Genomic DNA, 25,030 nt, shown 5'->3' with positions numbered 1-25,030 from the left:
ACCTTCCTGTGAACATTCCAGAAGCCTGTAAGTAACGGCTGCTATGACTCAGCAAGGTATGCAAGGGCATGTGACCAGGCCACATGACTCTGGACTCCATCTTGGGATGCCAGTGTTTTTCCACAATTGAGTTTGGGACAAAGGGTTCCCGCCATATGCTAAAGCTCTATAAGGCAGGGAGTGACATCATCTGTTGTTCTTCACTCCCCACACAAGAAGACTCCTGGAAGGGAAGTGCTGGACCCAGGCTTTAGCCTGCATATGAAAATCTGGGGATTCCAAGCTGCAAAGCAAGTGTAACTTGTGCCTTAAGAATCTGCAACCCACTTGTATCATCAGTCAAGATGAGAGGTAGGATTTGAATTAACAATCTCTCAAGTACGTTAAGCTTAGTTTGTGTTTTTGTTTATTTACTAGGTAATCTCCTTTGATCTGTTTGCTATCACTTATAACCACTTAAAATCTCTCTCTTGTAGTTAATAAATGTATTTTATGTTTTAATCTAAACCAGTGAGCTGGAGTGAAGTGCTTGGAAATCTTAGCTCAGAGAGGCTGTTGCATTTCCTCTCCACACTGAGGGAGGGGCTAACTCTATGAGCTTATGCAAGATGGTATAATTTTGGGTTTATACTCCAGAGGACGGGTGCATGCCTGGGGAACTGGTGGTTATCTTGGCTGTAGCTTCTCTATTGTTGTTTTATGCAGTGGCTGGTCAGAGAGCCTGCATGTAACTACAGCTGGGTGTGTCCTTACCTGTGTGAATGCTGGAGGAAGTGTAGGACCGGGAGTGGGTCTGCAGCTTGTCACAGCAGCACAGTATGAGGGGGAGCCCAGCACTGGTGGGTCAGAGGGCTCAGTGGTACCCCAGTTCCAGGTGCATCTGCTGGGAACCCATCACAGAATGCACATGTGCTATCACTCAAAGAAGAAAAAATGGTTAGCAACCTGTTCAGTTTTTCTTCAATATGTTGCACATGCCCATTCCATGACATGTCCTCCTGCCCCTCCGTATTAGAATTTTCGCAAGAGAAAACTGAGAGGGGCTAGGGGCTGCTCTGCCCTTTATACCTGCATACAGTGGCATGACCCAGCAAAGGGCATTAGAGCCTCCCAACAAGTACAGGGGAAAAGTTTCCAACAGATGTGTGCTGGGAGCACAGACGCCAAGAGTGGAATGGACATGTGCAACGCATCTCAAAGAAAAACAGTCATTGAACAGATTAGTAATGGGTTCTCTTTTTTTTTTTTTTTTTTGGTATCAGAACATATACGTACAATATACACCCCAACATACATGTATAATTGGGGGGCTAGTGAGGAAGAATGGGTTGTGGTATCTTAAGTATACAGGTTACAGCTTTTCTCTGTCTTGTCTGACCTAGACAATGTAGCAGAGCTCCTTTAGTAAATGTCTGGTTAAGGCTCACCATAAATGAGGCTGTCATAGTTCAGGGCAGCTGCACGTGTATTCTCCCCTCCCCCCCACACCCTCTCCTTGGTCCACTCTAGGCTCCAGGCTCCTCAGCCATCACCTCTCTTGAGTAAAGATCCAGGAATCTTCATTTCTCCTGACTGGGATTTTTCAAGGCTGTACAGTTCCCTGCCTACGCTGGGAGTTCCCCAGCAAGTTAGACTGCCTAAGCAAGCCTGCTTTGCCGTCTCCTCAGAGGCTATAAGCAGCTTAGTTGCCCTTAGGTAGAAGTTATGACAAAGCTTTTTCTAAGCAAACACAACTGTTCTGAAGGTGAAAGCATTACAGAGAAAAGGTACTAGAACAATCATATCAAAGTCCCTTGCAGTCCTACACTTCTAAGTCATCTAGTCCAGTCCACTGCACTCAGCCAGGACTAAGTATTATCTAGAGACCATTCTTGACAGGTGTTTGTCTAACCTGTTCTTAAAAACCTCCCATGACAGAGATTCCACAGCTTCCCCAAGTAATTTATTCCAGTGTTTATCTATTCTTACAGTTAGGAATTTTTCTCTGTCTAAACTAAATCTCCCTTGCTGCTATTTAAGCTTATTATGTCTTGTCCTGTCTTCAGTGGATAAGGAGAACAATTTATCACCCTCCTTTTTATAACAGCCTTTTCTGTTCTTGAATAGTGTTATCTTGTTCCCACCCCATCAATTTTATCTTTTCCAGACTAAATAAACCAATTTTTTTTTCAATCTTCCCTCCTATGTAATTTTTCTAGTTATTTAAACATTTTTGATGCTCTCCTCTGGACTTTCTCCACTTTGTGCACATCCTTCCTGTAGTGTGGTGCCCAGAACTGGACACAGTACTCAAGTTAGGCCTAATCAGTGCTGATTAGAGTGGAGCAATTACACTGCTCTACAGCCAAAATGCTTCTGAAATAAATGTAGTCAAACTTTACTAATTCTGGGTCACTGAGAACGAAAATGATGCTTAAAATTGTTGATTGGCTCTAGTTTTCAAGACATGCTATTGGGTCAGTATATATGACCTTGACTTGGGAATGGCGGAGGATAAGTGAGTTATAAAGAGAAGGGATCTCAATTTAAACCAGAAATGACTAAAATACGTCTTTGACTGGATCTATGAATAAATCTATGACTGGGTTTGGACAGTACTTGCTTTTTAGGCAAAACAATGAATGATGCAATCGGAAGCTGGTATTGCGTCATACATTATATGAATTGCATCATGTTATTCCTAGAAGTCATGGATGATGCAATCATAACGAAGCTTACATCACTCTGCTGAACAAATTGCCCTATATCAGCTCTAGAAATCATACAGTGTCGTGCTCTCTTATTTGTCAGTGTTTGATTTTGCAAAGGGACACATGTCTGTTTAGCCAAAGTGAGCAGAGATGCCTCGTGCTTGTGTGAACAGTGCAGATAACTTCTGCTATGTTTGTGGTGAAGTGACTTTTGCATCACAAAAGCGCAGTATAACCACTATGGTTAAGAAAGCCTATCACCTTTATTTTGGCTGCAAAATTGGAGATCAGGACAAGAGGTGGGCCCCACACATATGCTGCAACACTTGTGCAACAAATCTTGGCCAGTGATTGAACAGGAAAAGGAAATCTATGCCTTTTGCAGTGCCAATGATTTGGAGAGAGCCAACAGATCATACCAGCAATTGTTACTTCTGCATGGTGCCTCCAGTTGGGAAAGATGCGTCAAAGAAGAAAAAGTGGACTGTGCATTATCCAAACATTCCATCAGCTATACGCCCAGTACCCTACGGAGAAGGACTGCCGGTTCCTGATGCACCAGAATCATTCTCACTTGAGTCAGACGAGGAAGAGGATGAAACTTCTGGTCCTGAACCATCATTTTCACAGGACCCACATTTTCTTCCATCCCCCCTCCTCTGAAACACACCTCATACCACAAGGTGAACTGAATGACCTTGTCATATTTGAATTCAGCACATCAAAATACATAATAAATAGCACATTTTATCTCTGAAGCATAAGACTTCTCAAAAATTGTAGACCAGTGTTATTTCTTGTCTTGCTTACAACGCTCCTGCTAATACATCCCAGAACAGTGTTTGCTTCTTTTGCAATAGTCTTACATTGTTGACTCATATTTGGACTGTGATACACTGACACCCCAGATCCTTTCCCGCAGGACTCCTTCCTAGGCAGTCATTTTGCATTTTGCATTTGTGCAATTGATTATTCCTTCGTAAGTGTACTACTTTGCATTTGTCCTTCCTGAATTTCTCCTATATATTTCAGACCATTTCTTCATTTTGTCAAGATCATTTTGAATTCTAATCCTGTCCTCCAAACCGCTTGTTACCCCTCCCAGGTTGGTATTGTCCATAATCTTTATAAGTGTCCTCTCTGTGCCATTATCAAATCGTTTATGAAATATTGAGTAGAACCAGACCCAGGACAGATTGCTGTGGAACCTACACACATGCTAATAAGAACCTACACCTTCACATGCCCCCAAAATCCCACAAGGGCTCTTACAGGTGATCAGTCCTCCAGACCCTCCCAAGGAAGTTTTTTCCTGTGCTCAAAAGTTCATAACATCTGGTAGCTCAGAACAAGCATGCCCATGAATCTAAGAGGCACTCATATATACAGTGTGGGCCTCTGATCTTGTCCTCACATAAGAGGTCATCAGCAGACAAAGGTTCCCTCCCTAGGGTGAAGTTTCAAAAGGCTGTGTTCCTGCATAACCAGGGGGGTTCATTTACATACATCTCCCCCTAGAGACTCCACGGGAAACCAACTTAATTTTAAAAATTAATTGTTGGACACATTGTTTCAAATAGTCCTTTAAAGCTTATAGCAGTTACCAGGCTTTATATTAGTCATGTCTCCCCTGCCCCTGAAATGTTACACACAAATCCACAATAATACATAAACATTTGCATTTTAATACAATGAATTCTAAAATACTTAAACTTTTAACGAGGTTTAACTTAATTCAGTAAGTTTTTTTCCAGGAAATTGCTATGTCTATCACAGAGGCCAAGCAGGCAAAAAGCTCAGTCCAGAAAAGAAAGAGAGGGTGATGGTAGTTCAGAGGTATTGTCTGGATAGTCTAGCAGAGATAATATTGTCCCAGTGATGAAGAGGGCTCTTTCACCATTGGTCAGCTGAGTTTGCAGTTTAAAGAAGGTGTCCTAAAGAGTTAATTTTGCCATTGACTTCAGTGGAACAGGATTGAGTCTTCAATGAAATCCCACACAAGAGCAAAAGCTTTGAATAGCCTTATGTTAGTGTTACCATGAGGGCTGTTTCCATTCCACTTAGAAAGTTCCAAGAAATTTGGACCATCATAGAGGTAAAAATTATCATAGAGGTAAAAATTATGCAAAAATATTTTTATTTTGTTTTCATGTGAAGATTCCTGATAATTAGCATGACTAAGAGTTTGTGGGTTCAGGTCATTACATTTTGTAAACTCTTTGGGCAGGGGACATATCTTAATCTGGGCCAGGTTTTGCAACCCTTATTCACGTGAATGGTTTTCTTACACTAGTTGTTCCATTGAAGTCAGGGGGCTTATTTGCCTTAATATTAACTACTCTGGTATCAGTAATGATTCCACAATCAAGTTTTCTATCTGTAAATGTATTGTAATGTATGTTTTTTTAATAAATGTTTCTTCCCAATTTTTCTCTAAGAAATTATTGTAGTGATGTGATCAGTTAATGGCTGGTAAAAGCAACTACACTGTTTGCCTTACACAATGAGCTCTTGGGAATCAGAACTGTCAACTGTCGTTTTGCAGAAGCTCTGAAGTGCTCACAAAACCGCCAATAGTGGATGATGCATACTGTAGATAGAATCTTAATTGAGAATGGGGGTGTTTGTGTGTGCGCATGTGTGTTGGGGGGTATTTATGGCATTAATGCGGAGACAAATTACGGAAGCTCAGTTAGACCAAAAGTAAATGGGGGGGATAGCTCAGTGGTTTGAGCATTGGCCTGCTAAACCCAGGGTTATGAGTTCAATCCCTGAGGGGGTCATTTAGGCATCTGGGTCAAAAATCTGGCTGGGGATTGGTCCTGCTTTGAGCAGGGGGTTGGACTAGATGACCTCCTGAGGTCCCTTCCAACCCTGATATTCAAAAAAAAAAAAAAAAAAAAAATGCATTTGGCTGCACTGATTTTCAATGAAAGGGAGCTCGGACATTGTGAGTTTGTTTCCCTGTGTCCCAAGTTTGTCCATGATCTGTTGCATTTGCTCACTTGTGTGAAGTTTAACATTTCAGACATATTGTCAAATAATTAAAATTATACAGAAAAAATACATCTCAGATTGTAGAAGAAGAGAGCTGCAAGTTTATCAACATAAAATGATATGTACATAACGTACTTGTAAACTATGGAACAACATTCATGGAATTAATTTAGTGTACCGATCCATGGATTACAAAATGAGTGATGACACAGGCATGAATTTTCACATACCATTAATACTCTACATGGAGTCAGACATATGTTTTGCACAGTACCAGAAATTCAACTCTGAATAATTATACAGTACAAGTGAAATGCACAACAGAAAAGTTATCCATACATAGTACAGTAAATCCATGTTATATTTAAGGGGATGCACCTATTGTATGTGTGCATTAAACAAGAAAATACATAATTAGCCCTATGACTGGCTAGAACAGCAGACATGAAACTGTTCAAAGTATGCTTGGTTCACAGAGTTATTGTCCTCTTCAGTGGATCTGGTATGATTTATTAAAAGGACACTTAAGTTAGTAAATCTTAACATTTACATTTTGTCACGAAAGAAGAAAAAAAGACATCAGAGAAGTTATACAAAATCAAATAAGAATGGAAGTAGTTTCATTTGTTTTAGGAAATTTCTTTTCTATAATGCATATAACACTGCTTTTTAACCACGTACATCATTGCATGTTTTGGATTTCTTTTTACATCTATACTTATAGTATCATAGCTGCAAAGTGTCCATAGAGCAGGAAATTAAAATTCTTGTCAAAATCTGGAAGCGGACATCACCTCTAAAATCATCAACTGAATTCTGATATGAGCAATACGTTCTTTTGTCCTTTAATCAGAGGCTAATGCTCTTTAAAGTCTATCAAGTCTTTCTTCAGTCATTTCCTAGGACTATAACTTATGATATTGTAGTATGGGTTCTGCAAGGTCAGAGAGAGCTTAAAGCAGCACAGAAAAGGACAACGGGGTCACGCGTCATTGTTTTAGACCCGCTGCTTTTGTAAGAGCCAAGTCATAAGAGTCCTGGGATTCATCTTCTCTAATGATGCAAGATGGGGTAAATATTTCCAGCTGTGAAAATCATATGCGGTTGAAGCCAACATTGAAAGGGTTTAGCTGGATCCAACTTGCATAATGCACGTGTGAGCGTGTTCAACTTGCTAGAGAGTCAAAGCTTAAGCAAAACCTCTTTATTATGGATGCTGTGTTGGAAATGTTGAGCAAACAAAGAGGAAAGGAAAATATGTCTTTGTAAGTGATTAGTCCTCAAGTTCATCTGGGAATCCTGGGATCATATATTGGGGCTAATTTTTGCCAGTGTTTTATAACTTTCTAAATTGGAGTGGAATGCGCAGCTGAAAGGTTTACTGATGGTCCCCAGAGATTTTAGGGACTAGATTACAACCCTCAGTTAGGGCATCGTAGCATTTCAGTTGTGGAATATTGAAATATTACTGATAATTAACAAAGTAAAATTTAATTACTGTTTTCCGGGAACTGTTCTTATTGAGTTCAACCAGCATGTGATATACAGTAAGACCTAAGCACTTTTACATATGTTCCTGAGATTTAATTGCTTTATCAGATGGCCAGATATTTAAAAATAGAGAATCCATTCTAAAGCTACAATACAGTATATTACAAACATCAGGGCCAGGTATATTTCAAAACCTATTAATCTTTGCACTGTTTAAAGTCCTGTATTGTGTTTCAGATGTAATGAAGAGAGTCAGCATGGAAAATTCAGATATTTAGTGTGGTTTGATATATGGTTGTTTCATTGTTAGGGAGAGAAATCATCATGACATCAGATGAGGGATAATCATATTTGTCTAATCTCATTTTATCTATATTAGTTCTAAAGTGCCTATGACATTAATATCTAGGACATGGGGAATTTGTACAGAATTAAGATCCAACCTCTCTGCTTACATATGTACTTAGGTAATAAAGAATGAAGGAAAAGAAATATTAATATATGGTATTGAAACTGCTATAAGGCTAGCTGTGCCTTTTGTCCATCTTCTGGTCTCTGTGATAGGCCTCTTGCCTTTATCTGTTTTAAGGTAGAATTTCACAATTGTTCCACTCTTAGACCAGAACTTGGGTACACTAATCTGTGGGTTCCTAATGCTTATCACCCCATCTTGGTTTGGGTACCTGCTTGGACCTCCCTTTGGGAATCTGACTACTGAGACTGAGGAATAGCCTTGTTAATAATATTTTTATTTAGCATTTGGAATAAAGCATTAGTGAGAAATTATCTTAAATTACAAACAACTTGTATATGTCTGTTTTACTAATATACTGACATCCTGTATTTGCAATCCAGGCAGACTTAGCTTCATAAGACACCTCGGTGGCTTCCTTTGTTAGAGTATGTCTCCAAGTCTGGCTCTCTCTGACTGCCCCCCTTAAGAGAGTCTATGTTCATATATCAACTACGCCTCTTTGTCTTTCTGGGTTCTTTCCCAAGTGTAGACAGGTCCTGGACATACTTTCTCTCTCCAGCCCTATTCAAACCAGTTAGGGGCTATCCAGGAAACTGGGCGAAAGCCCTTAAGGCTGCTAGCACTGTCATTGTATTTTAACAAACTCTAAGTGGAAGCTGTTAGAAATTATCTTTTACTTCCTGCCTGGAGCATCCTAGTGGTCTCCTGTTCAGAAGCATTTAAGCAAAACGATTATTACAGAAAACACCATGCCACTGACAGGCTAAGACTCAGTATTAATAATTTTTAAAGAGCACTCTCACATTTCTCAGAGGTGCTTACTTGTGATACAGGAGGGCCAGGGAGCAGTGGGAGAGTAGTCTAGAGGAGATATATAAGCCCTATGCTAATTAAGGCATGGTTCCCTGTAGACTAGGGAGGGTTGCTACAGGTTAATTGGAGCACCTGTAGTCAATTAAGGCCCTGTCAGGAACCTTATAAAAACCCCTGCTTAAGGCAGTCAGGGTGTGAGAGGAAGGAGAGAGGACTGGAGTTAAGAGGCATATTGTTGAGACTTGAGAGACCAGAGAACTGGAGGAAGGGAGATCCTGCCCCAACAGGGCAGGTAGACTCCCTCTCCCAGCATCAAGGACCGAGGGTAACCCTACCCAAGAGGGAAGAAACCCCTGTGGGTTGAGAGGGGTTGGTGCTCAGAGTGAGGAGCAAACCGAGACCCTCCCCCACTTCCCTCCTCTACCACCTTCCCAGGCCACTAGTGGAGCCCTCTGTGCCCCAAGAGCAGGGGCAATGGGTGGCATCTTAGCCCCATGCCAAAAAAGCGCAGGACCCTCCATAACAACATTGGCCATTTTGTCACACTGCTGTATGCAGAGTGTTCTTAAACTAGTGTAGGAGGCATCATTAGCTCTTCGCTGGTAACCAAACATTAACATAATAGTAATACAGCATTCTCAACTAATGGCCCCAAACGTTACAGTAATTTTACTGATATGTTTTTGGCCATTATATTTGCTTTTTACAGTTTATCTCATTTCACAATTAGATTTTCATGGAGTGCCTACATTTATTGAATAGATCGAATACTGAGATTCCCAGAACTTTTGTATGCGAGTTAATCTGATAGAAGTATCCTAATGGTTTTGTGGGAGTCCAGCATGTTGAAATGTCAGAGAGCAGTTAGGAGATCCAGATTTATGAATAGTATGTGGATTGTAACTCCTCCACTATGAGCAATAGTGCATAGTGGATGTATTGAAGAAAAACACTTTCTACCATATGGTTGCATCTACAGGCCAATGCAGAGTTGTACTGATTCTCTGGAGGAGAAGACTCATCAAGGGGCTACAATCCCCAGCTGTGTCCTAGCACTGTTTGCACCTGATGAGAAGATTGTCCCCACAGCTCTGCTTCCCCTTCTGAGATGTTTGCAGCAGCTGGTGACCTGCAAGCTTCAGAGAATGAGCTAGGCTGAGAAAAGCCTGAGGCAAAGTCTTCTGCTCTCCCCACCCACAACAAGTATCTTGATGGTAGGCTCAGTGGGCAGAGGGCAGCATCCCTCACAGCTCAGGCTAGCAGGGTTTCTTTGCCTCCTTCCCCCAGCTGGAAAGGAGCCCGGCAGGTTTGGAGAGACCAGCTCTACTGGATAAGATGCAACCCAGGCTGGGTGGGATTGCATTGCCCTTCTGTCCTCCCTCCTCCCCCCTTCCCTGGCAGGAAAGGAGCCAGAAATGTTTTAAAAAAGACTGACTCTAGGGCAAGCAGGCCCCCCTCCCCTATCTCCATGTGGGGAGTAAAGTCAGAAGAGCAGTGCACCAGCTGCCAGATTACTCCTGACTCAGTCTCTACAGCCCAAGGACTGTGCTGTGGCACCAGCAGCCACAGTTCTGACTGCAGAACTCAGCCCCATCTGCCCCTCCTCTTCCACTTCCACACAAATCATGGATGACACTGCCAATGCCTGAGAGTGTGATAAGTAGCTCTTCCACCGCTGCCACCTCTATAACAGCCCCTGCTCTGCCCCAGGGGATCCCTACTCATATCATAGGCTGAGTCCTCCAGGAGAAACACACACTTATCTGGCCCCTGTGGAACCCAAGCAGTGGAGAAACATTGAGCTTCTGGGGAGCCCATCCTCTACCCCCAAGCCAGTACCTTCCTTTAGTGACCCAGAAAGGCACCATGCAAAGCTTTATATTCCTCCTTGTGCTTCCTGGGAAAATGTAGAAGAGGTGTGGGAATCTTCTGTCACATACAAGAGACTGGGAAAGTATCAGACTGTTGTCACCAGCACCCACTGCAGATTGCCATGCCCCAATTAGCTAGCTGTCATTTCCCAGCTGCCACAGCAACCCTTATTCGATTCCCACAGAGTTATAGAGCATGACCTTAGAACCTCATTCTGCTTACAGCACTGCCCCTTTTGAGCCCTTGCGGGAGGTATTGTCTTATTTACTATTACTATCCATTAAAGTAGAACTCCCAATGGCTACTAATTCCAGTCAGATGAGTTCTTGAAGTTGAGTTTTCTCAGCTCAGATCGACTATTGTGCTTTTAATTCAGACAGGTAGTCCTCACAACTGTCATAACATTCATTCCCAAATAAATTCAAGAAATATTGTTCCTGCTGTTAAAGTCTAGTCCTTAGGAGTACTGGCAGTTTCAGGGTAGAGAGCTCATGTCTCCTGTCCGAGATCTGCTTGGCAGTCATATGGCCATCGGTATATAAAATCACCACTTTCTAAATATCGGTCACCCAAACTTCAGTCAGTACAACTTTTTGACCAAAGTGTTCTCCATGCTTAGTGCCCAAGGAAAGATGGAGGAGATACAATATACCTTGTTTTGGATATTCATATTTAAAGGATGATCCTGCTTCCCATGTTTGGAAGCACACTGCTGTGACAATCCTGTTGTAGCAAATCTCTGGACCTTAGCGTGATGAATAGGAACATTTATCTGCACATATATAAATATTTCCTTTCTTCAAGTAATAGAGTGCACAAATCTGGCCATTCATGGAAACAAATGGATGATCAGAAAAGAAGTGGAAATTGACAATCAGGGATTTTGGTTTATTTAACTTGGGGAAATTTCCCATGCTCTGTGGTAGGGAAAATTGTGTGCTTTTTCCTCAAAATGTATTTAACAGAATCTATGACTTAGGAAAGTTAAAACTGAATTAATCTAGCTGTGAAAGTTGTCTCATCTGGAGGGAACTTCAGGGGGCAGTGCATTTCCCTGCTGTCAGTGACTGACAGGTCTGGTTCTGCCTGTCCGCTGCCAGTGGGCTAAAGTGCACATTGAAATGAATCTGCGGATCTTCTCACTCAAAGAAAGGAAATTTTGGGTAATCATGGATACATTTTCCTACTCTGGAAAAAGAATTATGTGAAATACCTTGAAATCAAAAAAGATGATTTGGTAAGATATGTCTCATCTGATGCCTGCAAGTCAGAGACAAGTTGTCGTCAGAATTCTGTCCAAAGAGCTTTCCACAAGTTGATAATTCCCATTTGTCCTTTTCACCAAAGCCACAGATGTAGCTTTTTGCCAACAAATAATCCTTCCTGCTTGTTTTTGATTTTGCTTGTTGTGCTATGTTAAAAAATGAGTGGTTGTGGAATGGAAGCTAGGTCTAGTGGTCAGAGCACAAAAGTGGAATCCAGAAACTTCTCGATTTGAATCCTGGTTCTCTTCATCTCTCTGCCTCAGTTTCTCTGCCTATGAAACGTGAATGTTCGTTACAATGCTCCTTCAGATAAGTCCAGTAAGGCTAAATAGGGAAGTATTTAAAAAGAGACTTGCAAATGAAAGTGGCAGGAGGAGGGAAAACTTTGCTTCAGAAATGGCTTTGGTGACCCCAAGAGTGGGCGAGAGAGATGACTGTATATGCATAACAAATTCCTTTTCATAAGGACTTCATGCAGATTTATAGCAAGTGGAATTACTGCAAACTGAATGCACAAGCCTTCACTCCCTCATTGCCTTTAAGGAGCCCAGAACTACAGGAAGCTGCAGTTTAATAGGACAACTTTCAGTGATGTATAGGCCATTGGGGAGGAATCTGGAGAGGAAGTAATGAAAGGCAGGTACCCAGAATTTAATGGCTAAGAGTAAGTGCATTTAAGGTTTTAATGAAATGTGTAATGAAGGAGTGCATACCAAGAAAACAGATGGCATTCTCCTTTCTTACACTGCATGTTCATTGAAATCAATGAACTTCAGATTTACACCAGTTCAGTTGAGGAGAATCTCATCCACTGGAAGAAAGCTGTCCCAAGAATCCTGGAAACATATAGAAAATGAACTGAGGTAGGTGGGGAGAAAAAGGTGATTGAGATTGAGTTTAGTTACAAACTTAAATTGAAGATTGTATGCAAGCTTTACGGGTGGTGCTGGTAGCCTAAGGTTGCCTGTTTTCAGTTGCTCATAACTTTATCAAACTTTAACCATTCATTCTGAACTTTTCCAATCTCAGTGTCTGCCTCAGGTTGAATTTCAACAAAGAGTTCAGTCACTTCAAGAATGAGATTAGGGGAAAATGCATTATGCCCACCTTAAAAAAAAAAAAAATTCTTACACCTGTTTTGTTGGGAAACTCTTGTGCATCCATGTTTTGGAGCAAAGACTTGAATCTGGGAGTGGTGTGCTCTGGTTTCAGGCGTATTCCTTTCTGCCATACTTGTGAAAATCCCTCCAAATTTGGCCAAGTTACAAGCATCTAAAAGTTGCAGTGGGTATGTCCTCTGGAGAGGCATATTAGAGTTTGGTAGCTAAATTCTACAAGATTCCTTCTGTAATGAGCATGATCCACCCACCTCACAGCTCCTCCCTGCCAACAAGACTCTGCGTGCATCCTGGGCTTTGCGGCTGAGCAGGATTTTCCTTACAATTGTTCCTCCTGGCTACTGAACTGATGTAAGGGAGACCATCTCTCCTCTGTTCTCAGTGAAAGATGTGGCCTGACATGAATGCAAAAATTTGAGGATTGGCCGGGGACAACGCAGAGATAAGCATAGAATGATAGGCGCAAAGGGGGAAATAGGAGCGGATGGGGGACAGGGAGGGGGTGGACATAGGATTTCAAAGAACCAGGAAGGGGGAACAGGAGACAGGCTGTAGGTGGAGGGGGGGAAGGGAAGATTGGCTTCAGAATCTCAAAGTGAACCCATTATTTCTGAGTTTCAACAGTGAACAAATATCTTTTAAATACATTGGCAAAATGTCTCTTCCTCTGTAGTGGCTGGTCCACATAGAGATAACCTTGTGCTGTTGCTACCAGTTATTCAGTTAGCTCAAGTGATAGATGTCTGTGCTGTGGATCAAAAGGTAGGTACCAACCATCCCAATGACCAATGTGGGGAGGCCATTTTGGTTCCACATAAAGGACTGCAGACTCAATCACTCAAAAGTTTGGAGATGCCAGAATTAAGGTTGCTTCTACACATGCAGGCTTAATTCTGGAATTTTCCAAACTTTGAATACCTGACTTTACAACCTTAATGTTCTTTTTTATGTAATAATTATATATAGCTGTTAGAACCGCAACACTATTATTCACTTTTCAAGGAAACCTATGTGGACCGTTCTATTGTGTGCTTGGCTTTGATGCTTCATACCAGGAGCTAAAATTCTCTGAAACGCTGTGTTAATAGAAAGAGCAGCTCCTAAAATAAGGTTTATCTGAGATTTTGTTTTTTTAAATCTAAATGAATAGCAAACTGATTTATTATAAAGCAGTTTGGAGGCTGTCCATGCCTGTCACTCTGACAATTTTCCTATTTTGAATCTCAGGGTGCATCTGCACTGCAGCTGGGATCATGCTTCCCAGCCTGGGTAGACAGACTCCACTTGAGCTAGCACACTAAATATAGCAACATGGATGTCGTGGCACCAGCGATGGCCAAGAGGGGGTTGGGTGGGCTTGGATTTGAGCTTCAAGCCACAGATGTCAGCACAGGCTGTCAATATGTATCCATGGGCACAGGCAGGCTTGTACCACCTGAGCAGCCACATCTTCACTGCTAATGTTAGCCATGCTCTCTAGATTAAAGCTAGCATGTGTATGCCTACCCCCAAGATGCAGTTACACTGCTGTGTAAATGTGTCTTTAGAGAGAGAGGCAATAGAACCCGTGCAGAAGGTTGACAGCCATGGGGCAGGAAATTGTGGCAAGGAGGAGGTTATTACAGGTGTGAGAAAGCTGCAGGAGTGTATTGTGTTTGTCCAGATACACAGAGCAACCATACTGGCAAACAGAAACTAAGTTTAGTGATTGATAAGGTTGTGGCAGGACACACCCCATCCACCCAAATCCTTAAAAGCATGGAAATTAGAAGGGAAACTCTTAGTCCTTTTCACCTTTCTGTTGTGTACAGCACTACAGAGAACACACTTCAGAAGTCCACAAGGCTCCAACAGACACCTAAAAGCAATATGTGCCACAACTTCATTAAACTTGCACTGTACCCCAAAACCTTAACAGTGACCTAATAAGCTTTTATATTGATTATAATCAGATTGTCACAGCACACTGTCATGCATTCCATGGGGAAGTTATTCTGCCTTAACTCTGCTGAGGACACTATTAAGGTGTTGCATTGGTTAAGGGAGGGGTAAAATAGGGCCCAGCCAGTGCCACCTACCTGTCCCTCACAAGAATTCCCCAGACCCTAAGCTGTGCAAGGGGAGGCCCCTCTCTCTGGAGGCACTAGAATCCATGTGACACTTCCTCTGCCCCCAGCCACATGGAAAGTAAGTGCCTGGTGGGAGCCAGCCAGAGATTGAAGCTGGCACAGCAGCTTCAGAAAACAATTCAAGCATACCAACACGCACTTCTGTTCTGTGCAGTTGTCACTTGGAACATGCTCTCCCTGTCACTTGGAACATGCTCTCCTGTGTGCAGACTGACTGTTTGCTCTAATACCTCCTGCCCCTCCCTTCTTTTCTTTCCATCTAGCTAATCCCCTCCTAATGTAACCCCACTGAAAGTATTGAAAAAAAAAATGGGACTAAATGACATTTGCAGCCATCAGCATTGTTCATTCTGCTTGTGTTTATATCCCTTTCCTCCTATTCTTTGTTTTGTCTATTTAGATTGTAAACTCTTTGGGTCAGGAACAGTCTCTGATTATATGTTTGTACAGTAAGTAACACAATAGGATCCTCTTATTGGTTGTCTCCGGAGTACTACAATAATAAATGTATAATTAATTTTGTTTTGAGGGGTGGAAAGACAGTTTTCAAGATGCAGATTATGGTAAACCTATGGAATGAATTACCAGGTTGGGAAAAAGCAATTGAAGTGAAGGTTAAAAACAAGTGCAGTAGTTAGAAAAACATCATTTCAGAAAATTGTGAGCAAGTTTCTCTTCCTTCTGCTTTTATTTTCCCACCACCCTCTGTCTCCTGTTCCTTTTTTATTGCAAATATAGTAATTAAAGAAAAGGCTGATTATTGTTTAATCCACCTTTCAGATGAAACCTAAAACTGATAATGTGAACATTATAAAATCCCATAGCTGTTTTTGTAAAAGTAAAGATGTTAACCTCAAAGCCCTGGCTGAATTTCAGTCTGGGCAATCACAATCTTCCTACTGTCCCTCTGTCCACCCTGTTGTAGTCTTCATATTATGAACTATTGTGCAGTGCGGCTGTTAACATTTAAACAGTTGAGAGAGATGCACAGTTTAGGATCCTATGTGAGATCAGATGAATATTTCTTTCTAATCACTGGTGTTTGAATGATTGTACATTGTAGTTAAATATTTAGTTAAAGATTTGACAACTGATGAAGATTAGCTATAGAGTGTTATATTGGTGTTATGGTTTTAAGTTTAAAAATAGGCCAAAATCTGCCCTCAGATACACTTAAGTGATCCCATTAACTTTATTCTGTTTACATACTGATGGCAGAATTGACTGAATTTGTGTAGTTGTAAATTAGAACAGAATGAAGAGCCCATTGACTGTATATTCTGAGACTTTTTCTTTTTAAAAAGCCAATTTAGTGTTGCACCCAAGAGTTGACTGCATTTCATTGGTGTAGATGAAGTTTTCAGAATTATGTCATTTTAAGTTACGTAATCTTGCCATGGTTAGAAACAAGTGATTTATCCTTGTAAAAAAAAGTGGCTACATGCAATATGTTTTTAAACCTGCATATATGAGATGTAGTATAATATGTACTGATGTTCAACATACTCATAAAAGTTAATTCAAATTTGTAAAATGACCTCTAATGTATACCAAATATGAAAACAAGCCAAAAGTGTAAATCAAGCTGTTGGCATCCATAATTAGTCCATTATTTATTTGTCTTTTATATTTTAGTCAGCAGCTCTGATCCTCTAATTATGGTCAATAAGTTTGCAGCAGCTGCAGATTTCTATTTAAATCCAGGGTCAGAATAACTCAAGTGGGGAATTATGTTCCAAGCTGAGTATTAAGAGTTAGTGTGTTAAGTACATACAATTTTTTTTCATTTGAAAAAACCACTGTGTCATCACTCTGTAGTGGGGTGTTCATGTTCTTTAGGGGACTAGGCATAACTTTAATAGTTTGTTTTAAAATGCAAGGCTTCTACTTTGTGTTCAGAAATTCCAGGGGCAAAGACTTCTGTTTTACCCTAATTGGTTGAAAAATGTGTATTGGATTTTTTTAGTCTTCAAAGTATATCGACGTCAATGAAGATGCACCTCCTTACACCAGGTCTGAATTTTATGCACTGAATCCTGAAGGATGAAAGAAATATTTCAGTTTAGGGTTTTTTCAAATCCTCTTCCTGCTTGTTTTAACATCCAAATATACAGTGAGAGTAATCCTAAATTATTCTGCTTCATCTTTAGGTATATCTTATGACCAAATTTTTAAACTTGAATGCCATCTTCGCAGTGGTGAGAGCACAGGATTGGGACTCTTGAGACCGGGTTCTACTCCCCCCACCACTGCCATTGGACTGCTGGGTGACTTGGTCAATTATTTCAGCTCACTCTGTCTGTTTCCCCATCTGTAAATCTGGGATAAGATAGTTAACTCCCTTGTAAGATGTTCTGAGATCTTCTGCTGAAAACCCACTGAAAGTATTTAAAAAAGAAAAAAATGTGGAGCTGACATGACATTTGCAGCCATTGTATAAGCTATACATGAAATGGGTATTATTATTATTAGAGTGACTTTAGACACCCAAGTTTGGAAATTTAAGCCTATATTTGTAAATAAAAGATTGACACGGATTGAAATACACAATCAGTTAGGGTATGTAAAAATGATTGGTGGGTAATTGGTTAACTTTAACTCTTTTAATAACCAAAAGATCATTGGTTAGCTGTTTTCATTTAATATATTTAGGAATCAAAGGACTCCCTGGTAGGTTAGCTTTACATTTTATTTCCTTTACCTTTCAGTATCAGTGCTGTAAAGACCGTATAGAATAATACAGATGAGATTCAATGAGAGTAAAGAAGGGATAGAAAGTAGAGAAATCTCCTTAGCTATGATATGAACTTTATCTTTCTCCAGTGGGTTTCCCACCCCAAGCCAAGCATCCTTATTTCAGTTATAGTCCTGGGAGTTCTAAAGACAGAGCAGCTGTCCTTTTTTTACCAGTATGTCCTGTTTATGCTAATAAGCCCATCATGGCCTATTTTTGGAAATGGGGAATGCATTTGTTAAAAGCAACCCATCCTTATTGTTCAGTAAAATAGTTTCCATGTTCCTTCAGTATTGTTAGGTAGCAGCAATAACTTTTTTCCAGTGAGAGATCAGCTATTTGATGTCACAGGCAGACGGAAAGATACCAAAATAGTGTCAGTCCATTTAAAACTGAAGACCGTCAACTCGACTTAATTGAGACCTGCTTAACGTCCATGGAACTGCTATAACTTACTAGCAATGCCTTGAATTGACTGGTGTTTAATGAGGGTAATGCTAGTATAAATTTTGCCTTGGACACTCTTCCACTGTTAAGTGGTGCCTAACCAATTGCTAAATAGCTATGAAGTCTAAAATTTGCTCTTTAAATAGAAGAAAAGGAGAGGAAATTAAAGGGCTGTAGCGGGTTAGCAGTTCCCCTCTCTGCAAAAAGTAGAGTAGAGTTCCCCTTCTTCCTTGGCTAGTGCTGCTAAAAATACTGAGCCTCCCCCTTACTCCCTGTGGCGAGAGCTCCCTGTGGCGAGAGCTCCCTGTTGTCCTGGACATGCGGGAGAAAAGACAAGATATAAGGGATGTGGTATAATTAGGCCCAACTTTATTAACTCATCTATGAACTATCCAGCAATAACGGACAGTGCAGGTCATGATTCCTTCCTTCATCATTGCACCTGGTGGAGTGTGGCCAGCAGTCGCTCACCCCTCCATGGCTAATCCTGACCCTGTAGCTGAAACCCCAGTGACCTCCCCTTGTATGAGGATTAAGGGGCAGGGGAAAGGAGGTTGTCTCTTCACTCTACCCGACATTAGGCACTCCAGCCCCATTGCCCAGCCTTTTCAGGAGATGCCTTCTCCTACATCTGCTTCCAATTCCATTTTTTCAGGACACCGGGTCCCCTATGGAATGAGTATTTGCCATGAGCCCGGGCGTGTGAAGCTGCAGAAACAGGCTTTATATAAATTCCCTGTCACATTCCAGGGTGCAGTCCACACCAGTGAGGGGCTATGTCACCATCTGCCCTGCAACTTTGGGTGCCTCCCAATGTTTTGCTATTGTAGCTCCCAACCTGGGTTGTTCACAATCAGCAAAACAGCATGCAGGTCAGACCTTCAGTGTCTGGCTATAGCAGGGGTCTCAAACTCAAATGACCAGGAGGGCCACATGAGGACTAGTTCATTAGCCCAAGGGCCGCATCACTGACACACACACACAACCCTCGCTGCTCCCGGCCCTGCCCCCACTCCACCCCTTCCATGAGGCCCTGCCTAGCCGCTTCCCACTCCTTCCCTGCCCCCATTCCAGCCCCTTCCCTGAAGTCCCCACCCAGAGGGAGCAGGAAGGGTGTGGCAGGGGCTCAGGGCAGGGAGTGCAGGTGGTGTGCAGGGTGCAACAGAGGGCTCAGGGCAGGGAGTTAGGGTGTGGGGGTGCAGGAGGGGTGACGGGTGTGGCAAGGGGTCAGGATGCAGCAGGGGGCTCAGGGCAGGGGGTTGGGGCTTGTGGTGCAGGAGAAGTGTGGGATGCAGCAGAGGGCTCAGGGCAGGGAGTTTGGGATGCAGGAGGGGTGTGGGACGCAGCAGGGGACTCAGGGCAGGGGGTTGGGGTTTGGGGGCAGGAGGGGTGTGGGGTGCAGCAGGGGGTGGGGTTCAGGCAGAGGGCTCAGGGCAGGGGGTTGGAGTGCAGCAGGGGGTTGGGGTGCAGAAGGGGTTGGGGTACAGGCAGGGAGGGGGGCTCAGGGCAGGGGTTTGGGGGGCGGGGTACCAGGAGGGCTTTGGGCTCTGGCCCAGAGCCACTTACCTAAAGCAGCTCCAGGGTGGCAGCGCTACACACCAGGGTCAGGGCAGGCTGCCGCCCCAGCTCCTGCCCCCGTGCCCACTCTGCTCCACGAAGCAGCTGGAACCATGTCCCTGCGGCTCCTGAGGGAGGAGGGATGCAGGGCTCCGCGCGCTGCTTGCTGCTCCTCCAGGTACCTCCCCCCAAAGCTCCCATTGGCCGTGGTTCCCTGTTCCTGGCTAATAGGAGCTGCGGTGGGGGGAGGGGCAATGCCTGGAAACCAGGGCCACACACGGAGCCCTCTGCTCTCTCCATCCCCCCAGCCGCAGGGACGTGATGCCAGCCGCTTCAGGGAGCGGCGCGAGGCTTGAGGGGGGCAATCCCACGGGTGTAGTTTGCCCACTCCTGGCCTGGAGGTAGGCCGGGGGTGGGGGGCGCGGGCCACAGGAAATAGCCCCGTGGGCCTCATGCGGCCCGCGGGCTGTGTGTTTGAGACCCCTGGTCTATAGCTGCAGTCCTGACCCCACCAGCAACTCTGACCCAGCAGCCTGTCAGAAGCACACCAGCCATGCTCTGGCTTCCAGCAGCCTTGGTTACTACTTATAGGGTGACCCCAATGCACTCCCCAAAAGGTGTGTTCCCCAACATCCAACCCTAGTTTTCCCCAAAATGCGTGTTCTGCAACATCCAACCCTCTCCTCGAGGGTTCAGATACTATAGGTCCATTGGCCCAAAGGGGGTCAATATACAACAGTTTGCTACTTTAACCGGAGTTACCCAAACAGTTCAGTTTAAACGCAACATTGGATTAGTTTTAAAACAAGTTTATTTAACAGCAAAGAGCAAGAGAGAGATTTTTAAGTGAGTACAAGGATAAGGAACTAAAATCAGAAATGGTTACAAGAGAAATAAAGATAAAATGCTTTCTAGTAACTAAAACTTATATTAGACATGGTTCAAAGTAAAATCCTTACCACGTGTTCCCAGCAACAGGGCTGACCAAATTCTCAGGGCAGAACCCCTCCCAAGTCTTTTGCCGGCTTAGGTGAAAAGGAGAGAAGTAAGGAGAGAGAGAGAGAGGGAGAAAAAGAAAACCCCAGGTGTGTGTTTGCTGCTCACTTTTATAGTCCATTCATCCTTTGACATGCATTTTCCTGAGGGTTACCCCTAGATAAAGTTCCTTTCCACTGTGAGGAAGGAGATATGGAGTCTAGTGGTGAAAGAGGTTCCATGTTGTTCATTAAATGCAGATCAATCGGCTCCTGCCTCCCTTCCTTGCCAAAGAATGACCGCGTGACAGGTGATTGCCACTCAACTTTGATGACATCTGGCTAAAGGTGTCAGTTTGCCCTTGGTAAAGACATTTCAGTCACAGTTTCAGCCTATGTCCATAACTCTTAATACATATTTTGTACATACATTACATAAGAATATTGATGATCCATCTGTTAGTTTTTAAATTATTCCTCACAAGGCATATTTTTCACAAAGATTATTACAACAGTGTGTAGGGTGTGAATACAGGGTGTGTTCGGTCAGATTTCCCTGGGTAGGCAAGGCCCAGTGGTTTACCTGAGCCCCACGAGCCAGCCCACCAGCTCATGTGATGCCTTCCTGCCCTCTTCCATCTCCCCCAAGGGAAGAGGGGACCACTACCCTTCCCTTCCCCCCCCCCAGTCCACACAAAGACCCTTTTGCCTTTGAGGTTGCAGGAGTTGCATTCTGTTTGTTTTTGTCTACTTTAATCACTACATAGGGCAAGATGTGTTTTACTGATGCATTCAACAACAGTCATGGTATTTACAAGAAGGGGCAAAACAAGCAAATGGTACAGTTTGACTTTTATGTTTCTCCAGCTTGTTGTGACATACAATTCTCCGCCTCCCCTCCCCCATCCCGAACTACCACCAAATTTCATTTTCAAAAAGCCATTTTCCATATCAGGTTAAAAATATCACAACACTGCTCAATTGAAAAGATCGTTTTCACTTCCTCTGCTTAAGAAATCAGTGAAAAGCCAGTATTAACTGTCAGCCTCACAGTCCTTTTTTGGGGGGCTAATTTGACAGCTTGAAAACCTAATATTTTAGTAAGGGGTCATGTGAATAATTGGTCACTTGAGCAATGTTTGTATCTACTCTTGAAATACCAGACCTTATTTTTTCCCATGTGTCATGTACCACTGATAATGTATGAGAGAAATAAGTTTCACTTGAAATATTATGTAATACATTGACACAAAACAAAGCAAGCAGCAAAGAAAGGCCAATGCAAAAACCTGCATTTTCTGCTGATGGAAAGAGCTTCAAATATCATGGACAAGTGAAAGTTTTGTAGACAAGAAATCTGATGTTAGTCATACTGTTCGTGTGCTTGGTTCATGAGGCACAGTACAGTGGCAACTAGGCAACCCTCCAAGATTGTCCTGGAGTCTCCAGGAATTAAAAATTAATCTTTAATTAAAGTTCATGTCATGTGATGAAACCTCCAGGAATACAACCCAACCAAAACTGGTTACCCTAGGCTAACAAATGTTCTAGATAGTTGTAGAAACTGAGCTCAATCGGAATTTTGTCTGAATAGAGACTGCAGGATGAGGTTGGATGGCAAGTGGTGTGTATGGAAAAGCTGACCCTTTCCTCTGCAACTCACGTGAGCCTTTGGAGGTGGAAAGCCTTGACTTCTACAAAGATTCCATTTAGAGTGTAGTAAGGGAAATTTATTAGTGTGAAGGGGATTGTAGACATTACCTTACCCAGTTGGGGATGCCTAAAGTAAATATATAAAGGACTGTGAAGGAAAGAAAATTGCCCCTTTATAGAAGAGATCAAAAACTTTTGAAACCTTTCAAAACCAAAGTGAAAATTCATTTTTGCTCCTGGCATGGCTAGCAGCACGTTAGAACCAAATGATTGAGCAGGCTTAGACTAGATCTTTTTGCAAGATACACCTGTGTAAACGTGTAATGAATAATTGGTGTGCTGCATGATGACAGCTCACATTTGCTGAGAAATGTTAGACTTACAAATTGACTTTTTTCTTCATTAATTTCACTTTCAAGACACTGCTGCCTCAGGGGACTATAATTGTGAATGAGAAAAGCAAGTACAGCGTCTCCAGTTCATCAGCTTTAGCATGTTGTTTATCATGATGTTTTTAAGAAACGGTATGTTTTTGTTGGGGTAGTGCAGGATGTGTTCTTTCTGGCACCTAAATTCATTGCTCAAAGCATTTAATTTGCTGACTGTCCGCTGACAAACCAATTGTGTGTGTTTTTGTGCCTGGGTGTGTTAGCAACTGTTATATAAAGAGAGATGTATATCTGTATTAATGTTGAGTGAGACAGTTACAGCTCCCTTTTAATGTGGCTTGTTTATCTTTCTGCATAGTAACAAACCTATTTTTAAATATTTGTCATTTTAAACTGTGGTTCTTTAATCCAACCAACCAACATTCCTTCTTGTTTAGGAGACAGCTTGGGTTGGGTACAGGAGACAGCACAGCTAAATAAATAAAATAAAAATAATGCACTGTTAGGTGATATTATTGAAATCCTGGCTAATGGGACATATGGCATGAGATTTGGAAAATGTATGCACTAGTGCAAACTATTTGAATATTATAAGTGAGACTGTGCACAAAAATAGACTGTCCTGATGCGGTTTTTTTTATGGCATGCTCCATTTGTTCAGCGTTCTGGGAGGGAGTGCCACCTATAACCTATACAATAGTATAAAATAAGCAAAACTTCAATTCTAAGGCAAAAGGAATTCTGGTGATGTCGCCGACTTTGTTGTAATAAAGAACAGCTGTCTTAACCCTCAGTTTTTTCAAGGTTTTTTATTCTCTGGGTGGAAAAAAGAAAAGCAGGTGTGTAGTTGTTCCTAAGCGTCTACTGTCACAGTGCCAAGAGAGGGACACAGCTGAGAATGCCAACTCAGGACAGACTGATGAGAAACGGGGGCAGACACACACCAAATTTGTTAGTCTCTAAGGTGCCACGAGTACTCCTGTTCTTTTTACCAAACTGTTGGTTATTCTATAATGAGAGTTTACCAGGGGCAGAGCAGGGGGTGGAGCACCTCCGGGGAAAAGAAAAACTCAGCGCCTATGCCCATCACCACATGGGTGGCCCATCAACCAGTGATGGCTAGTCTGAATGTAAATTTGGTGGGAGTTACCAAGGAACAGAACATGTTTATGATACAGACACATAGCAAAGTGTATTTGATTTGTATCTGAAGTTATAAAAAAGATTATATAAACGGGATTATCATACTTAGCAGAGTATAATTTTCCAAACAATACCTTATATGACCTACTTTGTATAAGATTTGTGGCAATTGTATAATAGTGGTAGAAGCAATGATATAACTGGTCATCTTCCTTTTCATATAGCATAACATCTACACAAATTTGCAACCACCATAACAGAACAAGAGGAAAAGCAAGTCAGTATAGAGCTGCTCGGGATTTTTTGAACTAACCATTTTTTTTTGTCCAAAAATGCTGATTTGTTGAAACTGAAACTTTCCAGAGAAAAAAGTCTGTTGTCGGGAAGTTTCTCAGGTCAAAGATGGAAATACAGGTCAAAATGAGAGTGAGAGGAAAAAAAGAGAGACACTCCAGACTATCTACTAGCTCAGTAGTTGGGGCACTTAACTGGGATGTGGGAGACCCAGGTTCAAGTCTGTGCTCTAAATCGGGCAGGCTTGAACCTAGGCTGCCCACATCCTAAGTGAATGTTTTAACCACATTTGACTATTATGGGGTGGGTTGATATCTTGTTTTCCTTCTCTTTCTCCTCCTCCTCCAAATTTAGAAAGGTCTTGTTTTCTGATGCAGAACAAAAACAAACTTCGAAACCTCTACATTTTTTGCAAAACAGAATTCTTGTTTCCGCACATCCCTAGTCAGTAACATTCTTGCAACCATAATGGTTTCTCTGAGTCTTCAGAGACGCAAGGGATCAGAGAAAACTTATAAAGTTTAGCTTGCAAAGTTACATATATTTTTAAAAATAAGATTCATAAGTTTGAGTTTGCAGATGATTCCTGATGTCTGTCTGGCACAGAATCCTGAAGTTTGCTGCTATCAGTGTCAAGGTATAGTTACCAATGAACGAATTGTCAGCCACACCTGGCAGCATTCACTTGAGGGAAGGAGGATTCTGTGAGGCAATTTTGGTTAACAGAGTGAACATATCAGGTTGGATCCGAGTAGACACAGGCAAGACAGTTAATTCAAATGCCATTAACCCCACCATCCAAATTCTTTCTTTCCCATTTGTACAACCAAACTAAATCAACACTTTTTTTGAAGGTTCGGAATTGTTACTTTTTTTCAGTATTTTTCATTTCATCACTGTTTCTTTGTTTCCAGGTCCTCGGGAAAGCTGAAATACTGTAAGAGACCATTCTTGCTGTGTTTCTAGGCAGATCAGAAGCAGAAAGCATT

The 25,030-nt window shown here is 42.2% G+C and overlaps 1 protein-coding gene across 25 annotated transcripts in view; it reads left to right on the top strand.

The window, feature by feature from the left end:
• Positions 1-25,030, top strand: part of ABI3BP (ABI family member 3 binding protein) — a 295,082-nt gene that overhangs the window by 11,339 nt on the left and 258,713 nt on the right. The window lies entirely within an intron of this gene.

This window comes from Malaclemys terrapin, chromosome 1, assembly GCF_027887155.1.
Source record: "Malaclemys terrapin pileata isolate rMalTer1 chromosome 1, rMalTer1.hap1, whole genome shotgun sequence".
Classification (NCBI taxonomy): Eukaryota; Metazoa; Chordata; order Testudines; family Emydidae; genus Malaclemys; species Malaclemys terrapin.
Note: the sequence above shows the minus strand (reverse complement) of the source record. Positions and strands in the feature narration are given on the sequence as shown.